Genomic DNA, 13,780 nt, shown 5'->3' with positions numbered 1-13,780 from the left:
GGAAATTCACCCTGGGTAGGTGATCTCATAGCAGCTTATATTCCTCCTATCACTGCATTTATGACAGCTTATTACCTTAAATTCAATAAGGGCATACTCCATGTCTGACTTGCTTATGGTTACATCTCCAGTGTGAAGAAAGTTTTTGGATACATGAGAGACTTTCAATAATATTTACTGAATATTAATTAATTAATTAACGTTTGATTCTAACACAAAATTTTTATCTTTCTATTATCTTTCTCTTAACCCTAGGAGATTCTCCTCAGTCTCATCATTAAACTCTACTCAGCATTTCTTAACATGGTTCAATTTCTGTAAAATAACACTTTTTTTGGAGTGGGTCTATTTTCAAAACAATGTTGCTGTATAATTTTTTATATCCATGAAGATAAACCTCATATAAATTGTAAGCTACTTGAGAACAAATGATTTGTCTCTTATTTTCTTTATGTTGTTCCATGGTTCTCTTGGAATAGATTACATACAGTAAGTTTTTAGGCATGTTAAATATTACAGTAGTCTCACAAGAAAAGTGTCTAAAACTAGTGTTTGAACTAGAAACTTACTTGTAATTCCATCTTATATTTAAATAAATGCATTAATAGAAATGAGGTTTGTGGCTATAACCTTTTCCTCCTGGTTCAATTAAGCATAGGGAATCTTTAAGGATAAGGTAACACATTTGACTTATGATAGAATATGATTGTTTTTATCAAAATAGTTAGTTAAAGCTGCAGCCAAACTATTTAACTAGTCATCTTTTCTTTATGGTGAACTTTAGGTAAAGGAAATTCATAGAATATCTTCAAAAGTTTATTATTAGGCATGTGGCTAACTGACAGTGTGCACTGTCTGCTGTTATTTTAAATGTCGAATGTTAATTACAGCCCAGAGGTTACTATATGTTTTTATATTTAGGTTATTCCAATTTTAGGTTACTTCCTTCTGGGAAATTTTAATTACTTAGTGGCACTTCTCACAAGGTATCACGTGGAAGATTTTGAAATATATAAATTATTTTTGAAAAATTTGAATAATATTTGCAGTTTAAAATAAGTGTTCAGCAGGTGTCTTACAGAGGAACTGTTTCAAACCATATTACTATAGTGACTATGATACATATATCAATATAAAAGATGAACACATGTGAAGCTGGAAAGACTGTAAATTTTTAAACATCTGAACAGGTGGCCAACTTACCAAAACAACTTAAACCTTTATGATACCTTATCGTACTGAGACAGATCCTGGTGTTTTACAATGACATTAAAATTAAAATTTATTTTTTCCCATAGAGCTAGTAATTATCCAGTGTCAGAGACAATAGTGAGATCCCATCTTTTGAAAGAAAAGGGGAAGATATTCTTCCTGTCAGGGGCCAGTGAATATTGGCATATACGATGGTGCTAAAATAGGGAGCTGCGAATATGGAGGTAAGTAGTTTTTGATACTATTGCTGATCTTATTTTAGGAATTGAGGAAAGTAAATGAGATATCACATTATAAGGTGAAAAGTTAGGGAACCTGTATACATTCAGATGTTGATTCAGTTCCAGAGCTCCTCTTTATTCCAAAAGCAAATATTAACATTATATTAAACAAATGTCATAATAAACTATCAAATTTTTCATATTATAATATGAACTTGATAAATTTAAAGTACTTAGCCTATAGATATCTAAGATAGTTTAAATAAATTAATTATACTTAATAACCTATTTGCCTTGTTGGTTGGATGACACCCAATGAGAGTACACATTCTCCATGTCATAGAATAAATGGGAGTTCCATCGAGCTTTCCTCATTTACTGTTGGTTGAGCACATGTGTGTGCAAAGGCAAACATTAGAGTGGCTACATATTGAATTTACAGAGACATTTAGAGAGGCTTAGAAGTCATTTAGGAATAAAATGTCTTGTTCCCAAATTCTTCCTAGGTAATTTGTGCAGTTTATTTCTCTGACTGGTTTGTCTCTTCCTGAAATGTCATCTGCCAGGAACTTGACCCATTGCCTCCTTCTAATACCTTCTTCCAGTCCTTGATTTATTTTTCTCTTTGTCTTTGGTTCAGGCTCTATTCCTTAGTGTACCTCCAATTACTCCAAGTCTAGTGAGCAAACAGATGTGGTAACATACTGAGCCCATTGTTTCTCACTGCTTTTCTCTCTAACCCTGCAGCTTGAGGGTGAGACTTTCTTCTGGATCCAAGCTTCTGCTCTCTTCATGTTTTGAAGCTCTCCAGGTTGTATCTGGGATCTATTTTAAGACTTCATCGTTTCTGATTAAGGCTTTGTTCTATATATGAATATTTTTTGGCACTTTGGACGGATTTTGAAATCAGACTGTGCCAACTGGTACTGGCTGGCCTTCAGCCCATTCCTTCAGGAACAAGGGCTGTTTCACTGAAACTCTGCCAACTAGCTATCAGTCTGTTCCTTTGGAATAGGGGCTGTTCTATCACAACGGTGCTGAGCAACCTTTGTCCTGGGCCTCTGGGACCAATCTCATCCCTTAGAACTGGCTGGTATTAGGACTGTAGGCTGTTTGAACTGTTTGAGCTGTTGGAGGTATTTAGGTGGTTTGAAAATTATTATTTACTCTAGAGAAAAGCCCCTGATAAATGGGATCCCAGTTATCTAAATATTTAGAGGGAACCCCTCACCTCCCAACACGGCCCTGGCCAATTTCATGTTTACAAACCATTATCCTTTCTCACACATGTTTCTAACTAAATGGATTAACCTAGTCAAAGGCATTTTAGAATATTAATGGCCATTATGGGGAGCTTTTGAAACCCCCAAATTTACTTACTGTAAAAACAAATTGGACCACCATGGCCCTGATATTTCAAAACTAAATGGGAAACCAACTTTGATTGGTTTTGGCAGGCTTCCAAACAATTATCAAGAGCCTATAATTGCCTGTCTGCAAAATAAGGTTTTAAGATTAACCCAGGCATAAAAAAAATTAAAGAAAGTTAAAAATGAGTTCCAAAGACCAGTGTTTTCTTCCTTGATTTCTCTGTCTCAGGTTCAATCTCTGATGTTATCTTGTTTCTCCCTTGACTCCTCATGGTCAGACTGCCTGCAGCTCCATCATCCTCCTTCCCTCCTATACCACCTGCACCTCAACTATACCCTCAATACCTCCATATTAATTCTCTCACCAAACTTCCCCTTTTCCCTGAAACTGTCTCCACTTCCTTTTCCTCTGAACTTGTCATAACTGTTCTTCTAAAATTAAGACTTCTTAACATATTTCCTGGACTAAAGCTGAACTGAAAGTCATACTGACAATTTTCCCAAAGTAACCAAAGATCCTCACAGATTTGTTGAGGAATTTCATATAGTCATTAAAACTGATCAACCTGGTTTCTCTGACTTATATCAGCTAGTTCATATGCTTATTGAAGAAGGCTAGGTCTAACATTGGGTGGAAACTGCTATTTGGGAAAATACTGAAAGGTCCTAGATTTACAACCGGGAGGTCAGACTGCTAACATATTATATAATCAGGCTCTGGAATTTGTTAGGCAACTTCATTGAGCAATACCAAAGGATTAAAAAAAAAAAAAACTAGTCTCCTTTAATGTTAATTCCACCCAGGTAGCCTTTAACTTTATATTTATTAATAGGATGAAACAGGACCTTTCTCCTCTACTAAAAGGACCAAGATGGAATGAGAAATAATGTCCACTCCAGACTTAATCTGGCAAGCCATCTGTCTTGCGTTATAGATGTCACCTAAAATGAAGATCACTAAAATTCTTAATCATCAACTTCAGCAAATAAATACCTCTAGGCAAAACCAAAACCCACCTAGGTTCTCTTATTATTACAAAGAAACAGAATATTGGAAAGGGGATTGTGACAAATTGTTTTAGGCATCTTCAGCCCTCTAAGCAGCATTCACAAGTTCTCCCAATTCTTAATGACAGGGCTCAAGAAACTACAGAGGCTCTTCCCAATCCTCCCTCTGATTAAGAGGAGCCTTTTTCTAGAGGACTAAAGCAGCTCAATTGTGGGGATCTCTAATGTACCCCACGAGGTTCCTATCTCTGAACCAACCTCCTTTTGTTTAGGACCTTTGAGGGATATACACCCTTATATCCATAATTTTTCCACCCCTACCCATTTATTAGGCTGAGATTTCTTAGAGAAGAATCATGCCAACCTTTCGTTCTCCCCAAAGAGGAAAATAATTATAGAACTTGGCAGTAGTCATCAAAGCAGACATCCATGTGAATCAAATGAGCTTTTAACAGCTTTTATTTGCTTCATCTCTGACGGTACTAGAGCAAATTCAAAAAATATTGATCATTTGTCCCTACTGCATCAGATACCACCGTCCTTATGGGCAGTCTCCAAATTATATTGGCAAAATTCACAGTGCACCTCCCATCAAGAATCAAATAGAATCCTCAAAACCTCTCCCGAGAATTAATTGATATTTTATAAGTAAAGTAGGCTTTCAAGTTATAAAACATATAGTAGAAGATTACAGGACTCAAATTATCTATTGTACTAGACTCTGTAATACTCCTATTTTACCTGTGAGAAAACCTAAGTGTTGAGGGTGGAGAATTGTCCAGGACGTCAGAGCAACAAAAACAAACAAAAAAATTACCTTTTGACACTCTATTGTAACTAACACTCATACATTTCTAACATCTACTCCCATGAAAGCAAATTTTTTACTGTAATTGTTTATTCAGTGCATTTTTCCATATTCCAGTTGATGAAGCTAGCCAATACATTTTTGTCTCCACTTAGGAAGAAAAACAATTCACCTGGACATTAATGCCTTGTGGCTTTACTCAGACACCTTCTTATTTCTCACAAATTCTGAAGGCCAGAATTTTGACTTTGCTGCACTATATGAAGGACTTGCTTCTTTTTTCTCCTTCTCAATCCTTTTCACAGTAAGATAGCATCCAGGAGCTATAGCCTTTAGCCTTAAATAAGGTCACCAAAAAATCGCATTTTTCCTAGCCAGGTTTGATATTTAGGGCATCTGATATCAGAACAAGGACTATACCTAGATCCAGGTAGAATTTATGGTGCCTTAAGTTTCTCCAAATCCAAAATTAAGTACCAACTGTGAGGTTTTCTTGGGCTAGTTTGTTATTGCTGAAGTTCGATTTCAAAGTTCTCTCTAATGGCCAAGCCTCTGTATGTTTTTCTAAAAAAAACAACCTTGACCCAGTTTTATGGGAAGAACTGGACAACATAAACTTTAAGGTTTTACAGCAGAGTTTGATGAGCTTACCAGCCCATAGGCATCCCAATTATCAGATTCCCTTTTTATTTTTTATATAAGTAAATAAGGGAATGCCCTTGGCATACTCACCCCAAAACACAGGAACCACCATGAACCCACAGGGTATAATAGCCAGTATTTAGACCTTGTGGCATGGGAATACACCCCTTGCCTTAGAGCAATTACTGCCATTACCCTTTTGGTGAAGGTCACCAAGAAATTGTTGTGGGATCTACTTTATCCATTTTTGTACCTAATGTAGTAGAAGTCCTCCTGAATTCTCATCACACTCAACATTTCTCAGTCAGTTGCCTACCTCTTATGAAATACTTTTGTTACCTGTTCCCTCTTTTAATTTGCAAAAACCTTGACCCTCCTACTTTTCTCCCCTCTGTCCCTGAAGAAGTCCCTCTTGACTGCTTAACTGACAGATCACCACCTGACTCCTTGTGATGATCTGCAGGAAATTCCTTTGGGTAATACTGACTTCTCATAGTTCACAGATGGTTCTTATTTAACAGGTGACAATGGCAAATATTGTTCTGGGTATGCTATTGAAACTCTTTTTGATGTTGTTGAAGCAGCATCTTTACCTATGGTTATGTCAGCCCAACAGGTCAAATTATACACTCTTACATATGCCTGTACTGTAGCCAAGAGCAAAACTGCCAATATTTATACTGATGGTAGATATGGTTTCAGAGTAGCTCAAGACTTTGTAATGTTGTGGAAGCAATATGGCTTCCTGACTTTCAGCAGAAATGAAATGTAAAATAGACGTTATGTTCAGGAATTATTAGATGAAATAGTTTTACCTGCCTTAAGATTTGGGGATATGCTAAAACTGACTCTCTGGAAGCTAAGGTAAATCAACTTATTAACATTTCTTAAAGGAATGCTGCTTTTTAGGGGCTAGCAGCAATCAAACCTCTGTCATGGTCCAAAAGGATGTTTCCCCAAATGATGACTTAGAAGAATTGACTAGAGAAGTCTAATAATTGGCCTCAGGAAAGGAAAAGTAAAGAGAGAAAGCTCTGGTTGCTAAAAAGAGAACGCTCTGGATTGATAAAGAGAGAAAGCTCTGGTTTGGACCAAATAACACAGACTCTAAAATCCCCATGCCTCTTGATGTACATACATTAAACCATTAGTCTACTGACAAAATGATACCATTCATGAATCAATATATGTGTGGAAACATTAACAAGGCTGCAAAAGGTGCTTACCCTACTTGACCTACTTGTTCAAAGTACAGCTCAGGGAAGCCTGTTCATACTTCTTTCCAATATTTTTAACTGCCTAATGGACCACTCAAGTTCTGGAAAATGGGTTTCTTATAATTCCCTCCATCTAATGGATATAAAAATATGTTTTAGTCATTGTCTGTTGTCTTCATGCTAGACTGAAGCCTTCCTTTGCAGACAGTCTCCTGCCTCTTCTGAGGCTAATGTTCATTTGGAAATATTATCCCTACCTGTAGAACTCCTTTTGAACTTCGTCGAAATCAAGGAAACCATTTTACTAACCAGGGCTTTGAAAGTCTTTGCTCTTTAGCCAGTTTTACAACATTTTCACTGCACTTATCACCCTCACTTCTATGGTTTAGTCAAGCATAATAATGGTATTATTAAGACCTAGTTGGCAAAATTTGTAGAGGTCCTTCAAATACCTTGACCTAAAGTATCTCCATTGGTCCTTCTAAATATTCAATCCACCCCAATTGGAACTCATAAACCCCCACTCTCTGAGATGGTTTCAGAATTCCCAATGCACTTCACTCCTTCCCCTTTTGACTCACTGCTGATAAAAGGAGAGATACTCTAATATTGCAAAGGCCTAATTGTTTCTATTAAAAGTAACCATGTTTTGCCAGAGGAATCTTCACATGTGTACTTAGGAGATGAAGAACTTAAGGATCACACCTTGTGACCTGAAGATTTCCTCTGTTGAAAAGATATCACCAGAAGGGTACTTTTCAACCTCATTGGAAAGACCCCTATGAGGTACTGCTAACTAAGCCTGTGCCACTAAACTCCAGTTAAGAGACCCAACAGTAAAGATTTTCTGGGATTGAAGCAGACAACATCTGATGAGACAGTTCTTCCGAGATATCTGTACCAGGCCTTTTTGGAAGTTTATCTGCCATAGCTTTAATGATGACATAATGCTTCAGTGATATCCAGTGTTTATGATTTTGATAACATATAGATTTTAGATTTCAAAACTGCCTGAGACTTACTCAAGTGTGACTTCAATATGTTTGCAATCTGTGCATTTTCCAACATAGAAAACTTTATCCAGGAAAGCTCCGTTCTGGCATTGAAGGAGTAAAGACAGCTGAAACTAGAAAACTTAATTCTTGATCAGTGAACTTCTAGATAAAAATTTTGATCAAAAAATGGAAATTGTAAAAAATTAATAAGCAGAAAACTCAGTTAAATTAAATCAGAAGATCAGAATGGGGAGCTCTTATACAATGAGGAGGTACTGGAGCCCAAAAGGAAGAAGAAAGGCTTCTTTCCTGGCAAGAATTCAGTTAATGAGAAACTGTCACAATTCAGCCAATGAAAAGCCATAGGCTCTTTGTTTACTGTAGCCCTCCCAACTTTCTTTTCCCCTGTATAAAAGAGTTCTGTCCTTTTTTTTTTTTTTTTTTTTGCCCCTGGGGACTTGCAAGTGGCTCATCATATTTGAAGACCACAAATTGCAATTCTCTGCTGTACTTCAGTAAATGCATTAGTCAGATCAACCTAAGTTACCTGTATGGCAAATGAGACTGTGCAAATGTCATTAATTTAAGGACCATGAATCAGGGAGATTATCCTGGAGTATCTAGGATGTAATCACATGGCTTCTTAAAAGCGGGGAACCTTTCCTGACTATGGTCAGAGGGAGATATGACTATGTAAAAATGGTCAGAGAGATGCAATATTGCTGACTCTGAAGATGAAAGAAGTGGACAATGAGTCAAGGAGTGTGTACGGCCTCTAGAAACTGGAAAAACGTAAGGAAAAGGACTCCACCTAGAGCCTAGAACGAAACAACCCTGCCAACACCTTGATTTTAAACCAGTGAGACCTACATTGAACTTTTGACCTACAGAATTGTAAAATAAGTTTAGGCTGTTTTAAGCCACAAAATTTGTGGTAATTTTACAATAACAATAGGAAAACTATACAGATGATAAAATCAGGTTCAATTTAATAAGTAGAATACCAATTTCTTTATAATAGTCAAAACTCTAAGATTGATTTGTAGTTGAAGCCTTCTCCTATTCCTCCTCTTTAGCCTTTTCCAGGCAAAATAGTTTGTGGATGGATTCTAATTTTTGACCTTGTCATCTTTCCTGTTTCTAATCCTTGTCATCCAGCTAGTTACCTTAAATTTCTGAAGCTTCCAAGGTTGGAATATTGAGATGCAAAATAAGAGATTTGGGGGTGAATGTGTGCTAGACTTATAACACTGTGGTGATCTATAATCTCTGTTCTTTTTACTTAGGGTATGTGTAATTTTCTTTTTTCTGGGCACTTCTATGCATTGTTGAAGACACCAACACCCCACCTTCACTCCTGCAGCGTCTATTCCTCTAAGTATCTTAAATTCCCACAAGAATTACTAAGTTATATGATGGCTAGTTATTTGCAATTCCTTTTGTAGCCCCACTATATGAACGTCTACTTTTAGCTCTCACCCACTGGGTGGCCCTGTTAGATATAGAGAACTTGTGCATCCTTCATCCACTCTGAGTACAAGTAACTCTCAAACTATAGTTAATCTTGTTCTTTAGATTTCTCAGACGTTTACTTAGACACTATTTTTCTGTGTATTTTCATACCTTGTTTAGTATGAAAACGCTTACTAAACTCTCTCAATACGGATTTCACAATTCTCCTCTTCCTTGTCTTAAGGTAAAAGAGGAAGTACTTATTTTCTGCCTCTACTGAGGTTTGGGATTCACAGTTGACTGCTGATAGCTCTCTCCAAAGAAATCCTTCTCAAGAACGGTCTTCAAACGTAGTCTAACTCCCATACTTTTATATATTTGCCATGAAAGTGTGGTTTCATAGACTTTTTACCCCTTTTTTAATGTCTACATTTAACCTTCTTCGAGTTAGTTTCACTTTGTCAAAATCTGGAAAGAAAGGACCCAGTTTAAAACTTTGTTTCACCTAACGAAACGTTATTGCTGTAGATTTCTCAGGCTTTAGTCATTTTGTGATTCAAATGTATTTTTACTCACTTCCATTTTCCTTCATCTCTTAATTTCTCTCTTTCCTCTATTTTTGTCCCATATTTCTTGCTTCTATTGCTTGGGAAACATAAATAGTCTTGGAGAGGTTCCTATTAATTATCCACTTATTCATTGAATCAATATTTTGACTAAATATTATTCACAAAATATTGTGCCCATTGATAAGGGTGATACAAGATTATTCACCATGACCTCAAAGAGGTTATAGCTTCATAGGTGCAACAACCCACATAATTAACTCATTTATCCCTGAAGTAAGAAATCTAACATAATCTTCAAGCTTCTGCCTAAATACCATTATTATAGCCCCCTTTCATAGTATAATTTCAATAATTTCACTCTTTTCATTATTTACCAAATTTTTTCAAACTTGTAAAATGCCCAGCTTATTAAAAATAATATTTGGTTAACGTGTGTGTATATTTAATTACATGTGAGATAAATATATCTATTTTCATACCTATAATAGTTATTTTCTCTTAGAGTAACCTAGATTACAATGTCAAGAACTCATTTTTTTTTTATATTCTAACCTCACTGATAGCCATATGCAAAGGCAATTTAAGTTTTATATGCTTTATTTTATCTTTACTGGTTGAATTTTACTATTTTTCTTTAACTTGAAAAGAAAGCATACAGAACTACAAAATAATTTCATTTATTGCCTTCTCTAACATGATGGTTACACTCTCAGCTCTGTCCTTTCTCGACCCAGTAAGTCTGACCATTGTAAGTGGGAAAATAAATTGCCACATGTCAAATTTCATGGATGTTGCTTTTTATTCTTGATCACTTATGTATGGGTCTTCTGTCTTATTCCCTATTTCATAGTTAATGATAATCAGTTTAGAGTTTTATCTTTTACCTGCTCTTTAGTAATTCGATTTATTTCTTACGCCTCTAGTTCTTGTTTCCTTCCTCTTACTTCAGTCCACTATGTATTTGACTAATTTTTATTCTCATTTGCAGAGGTGGCTTCATGAATTGTACTTCAAAGCTGTATTCTCTGTCTTCCTTGTCTCCGTCTTCTCATTAATTGTCCTTAATTCTCAGGTATATATTACTCATTGATTGCATCAATGTATTTTGAAGCTCTCCACCAATCACTGGCTGGATTGAACACATATTTCAACTCCTTTCGAACATGGACTAATGTTCTTTATATCTTATGTGTTATTTTCCATGAGGATTGCCCTCAGAGTTGAAGGTCCATGTTGAGAGTTCCTCTGTGATTTTTCCTAAAATAGAATTCTGCTGCTTATTTCCATGCAGCTTTACCTGATTCTGCATGTTTCCCAGAAATTCTTGTACTATTTTTCCTATACATTGAAGTTCCTCCATTACACAAACCTCAGCTTAATCAGTTAAATAAACATAGAAGAAAATATGGGAAGTAGAGAAAAATTACTGGGAGAAGGTACTGGGAGGAAAACCATAGGTAGTAATGAAAGATAGGAACAAAGATAATTTTAGAAGAAACAACATCATAAAATAGTACAAATGTTACTAAAGAATTGTTTTATTTTCCAAACTGCCTATGAAACATTATTTATTTATTTATTTATTTATTTATTTATTTATTTATTTATTTATTTTAGTGTCTTTCTCTTTAGGTCATTGAAGTGGGTTGAATGGTGGTTCCTCAATAAGATGTATTCACATCCTAATTCTCAGAACTTGTGAATGTTACCTTATTTGGGAAAAGTGTCTTTGTAGATGTAATTAAGTTAAGGAACTTGAGATAAGGAGATTATCCTGGATTGTCTGAATGGGTTCTAAATCCAATGATGAGTGTCTTTCTAAGACTGAGGAAAAGGAATATTTGATAGATATAAAGGGAGGCAGCATTGTGACCACAGAGGCAGAGAACAGAGTGAGGCTTCTACAAGGCAAGAAATGCTAACAATTACCAAGAGCTGGAGGAGGCAAATAATGTCTTTTCCCTTAGAGCCCCAGAGGAAGTGTTGCCATGCTGACACCCTGATTTTGGAATTCTGGCATCCAGAACTGTGACAGAATAAATTTTAGTTCTTTTAAGCCACAAAGTATAGGGTAATATATTACAGCATCCACAGGAAACTAATACAGTCATTCTACTGCCAAGATCCAAAAAAGACCAACTGAACCATAATCTGGATTTTTACATGATGGACCATTTAACTTCTCTCAGAATAGAGCCTTATTTTTTTCCCAACTTTAACGAGGAATTAATATACAAAAGTATATTAATTATATACAAAAATATTAATATAATTAATATACAAAAAGTTCACATAATTAATGTCTATATTTTGATGAATTTGGACCTGTACATATATTTGTGATAAAGTTTTAAAAAATTCCAAACAAGAAAGAAATGAAATATATTAAATAAATGAAAAAAAAAGATAGCACTTTTTTGGTCTCATATTATTTTCACTAATTTTTTTTTTTACTCCAGATAATTAAAAATCCCTTTCCTAAAAAAAGAAGAAAAAAAAATCCCTTTCCTAGTGAATTTTACCTTCTATTTCTGTGCATTTTCACATACTCTATCTAACATTGTCATTCTCTGATAATTCTCATTATAGTAATTCAAATAGATATGCAAAAATAAAACAAATGAATACTTTCAAAATTTTCCAAGCCTATTATATATATGTTTTCAATATTAGAAAGTATTCAAACCTATATTTTTGTATTCCTAAAATTACTTTGCTTATCTTAACTTTTATGAGAAAAATACCAAAGGGAATTATTTCCACTGTATGCATAGAATATACACATTTTTAGCATATGTGAAAACAAAATATTTTAAATTAATTTCTTTAAATTGAATTAATTATAACATTTTATAATATATTGCATGTTTAATTTTTGTAGCAACAATATTTTCTTTGAAGAAATATGTTTAAGGTGATTTCCTTACTGACAGCCAACCTTACAAAATATTATATAGAAGGGTGTACTAAAAATGTTTTCTAAATCACACACACACAAAAAAATATCCATACTAAGCACATATGACAAAAAATGGCTTACTAGCTTCTTTTGCAATAACAAATAATTTAAATAAATTATTGTAAGGTCATTTTAAGCAAATGTTTTTTTTTAAAAAAAACCTGATTCCTATAAAGGAATAGAGTATGACAACCACTAGTTTTCCTACTTTATTTAGAGGTAGGACAGCAGGGTCATTTTCTGTGAACTGTCAACCCTGGAGTGTTACCTTGTGCCACCAAAAGAAGCATCTAGACCTGTTGGTAAATAAACCTAGAAGGACTAAACTCTTAGGAATCACAAGTAACAATGATAACAACTGTTGGAATAAAGGCTGTGGCTGCAAATGTATGCAGAGAAGTTATGAAGAAGAACAAAATACACATCCTAGGTCAGGAAAAGAAAGTATCAGTTCAAAACTATAAGACTCAAGTCGGCTCCAAATATTCCTCTCTGACATATTTGAATCTACAAACTTAGCTCTAAGAACTATTTTTTCAGAAGGCAAATCTCATTAACCCACAGAATTTCCAAATATATTTCTAAAAAATATTTTGTGGGGCTTCCCTGGTGGAGCAGTTGTTAAGAGTCTGCCTGCCAATGCAGGGGATGCGGGTTTGTGCCCCAGTCCGGGAAGATCCCACATGCCGTGGAGCAGCTGGGACCGTGAGCCATGGACGCTGAGCGTGCGTGTCCAGAGCCTGTGCTCTGCAACGGGAGAGGCCACAGCAGTGACAGGCCTGTGCACCAAAAAAAAAAAAAAAAAATTATATATATATATTTATATATGTGCATCTGATAGTATTAAAGAAAAAAGTACCTTGAACTTACATTAGCGATTCTACTTGCTTTTAGAAAGAATGTATATGGAGAAAGAAAGTTTTAATTTGTAGCATATATACTAGGAGCATCTTAATGAGGGAATGAAAGTCTTTCAATTCATATAATTAAAATATTAAAAGATAAAAAGTATTACTTTCTAAATTTTGGGAATATTTTTTAAATAGATGAGTTTTTGGTTCCCTTCTCTGAATCCAACACTGAACAGTGAAGATGGCCTGTTTGATGTTTTTTCTCTCTCTCTCATATGCAGAGATATATATGTGCACATGCATAAACACAAACACACATGCACACACACACACACACACTATGAGAAATAAGCAGGAATTCTAGAAATGGTTGTATCTGATTTGTATGTGTATGTGTGTATGTGTGTGTGTATTTAATTAAGCATCAGCTGGGGGAAAATGTTAATAAGATGTGGAATAGCTGTACTACTCATACA

This window comes from Mesoplodon mirus (genome assembly GCF_964341445.2).
Source record: "Mesoplodon mirus genome assembly, chromosome: 17".
Lineage (NCBI taxonomy): Eukaryota > Metazoa > Chordata > Mammalia > Artiodactyla > Ziphiidae > Mesoplodon > Mesoplodon mirus.
The sequence above is the reverse complement of the archived record's forward strand: the minus strand, read 5'-3'. Positions refer to the sequence as shown.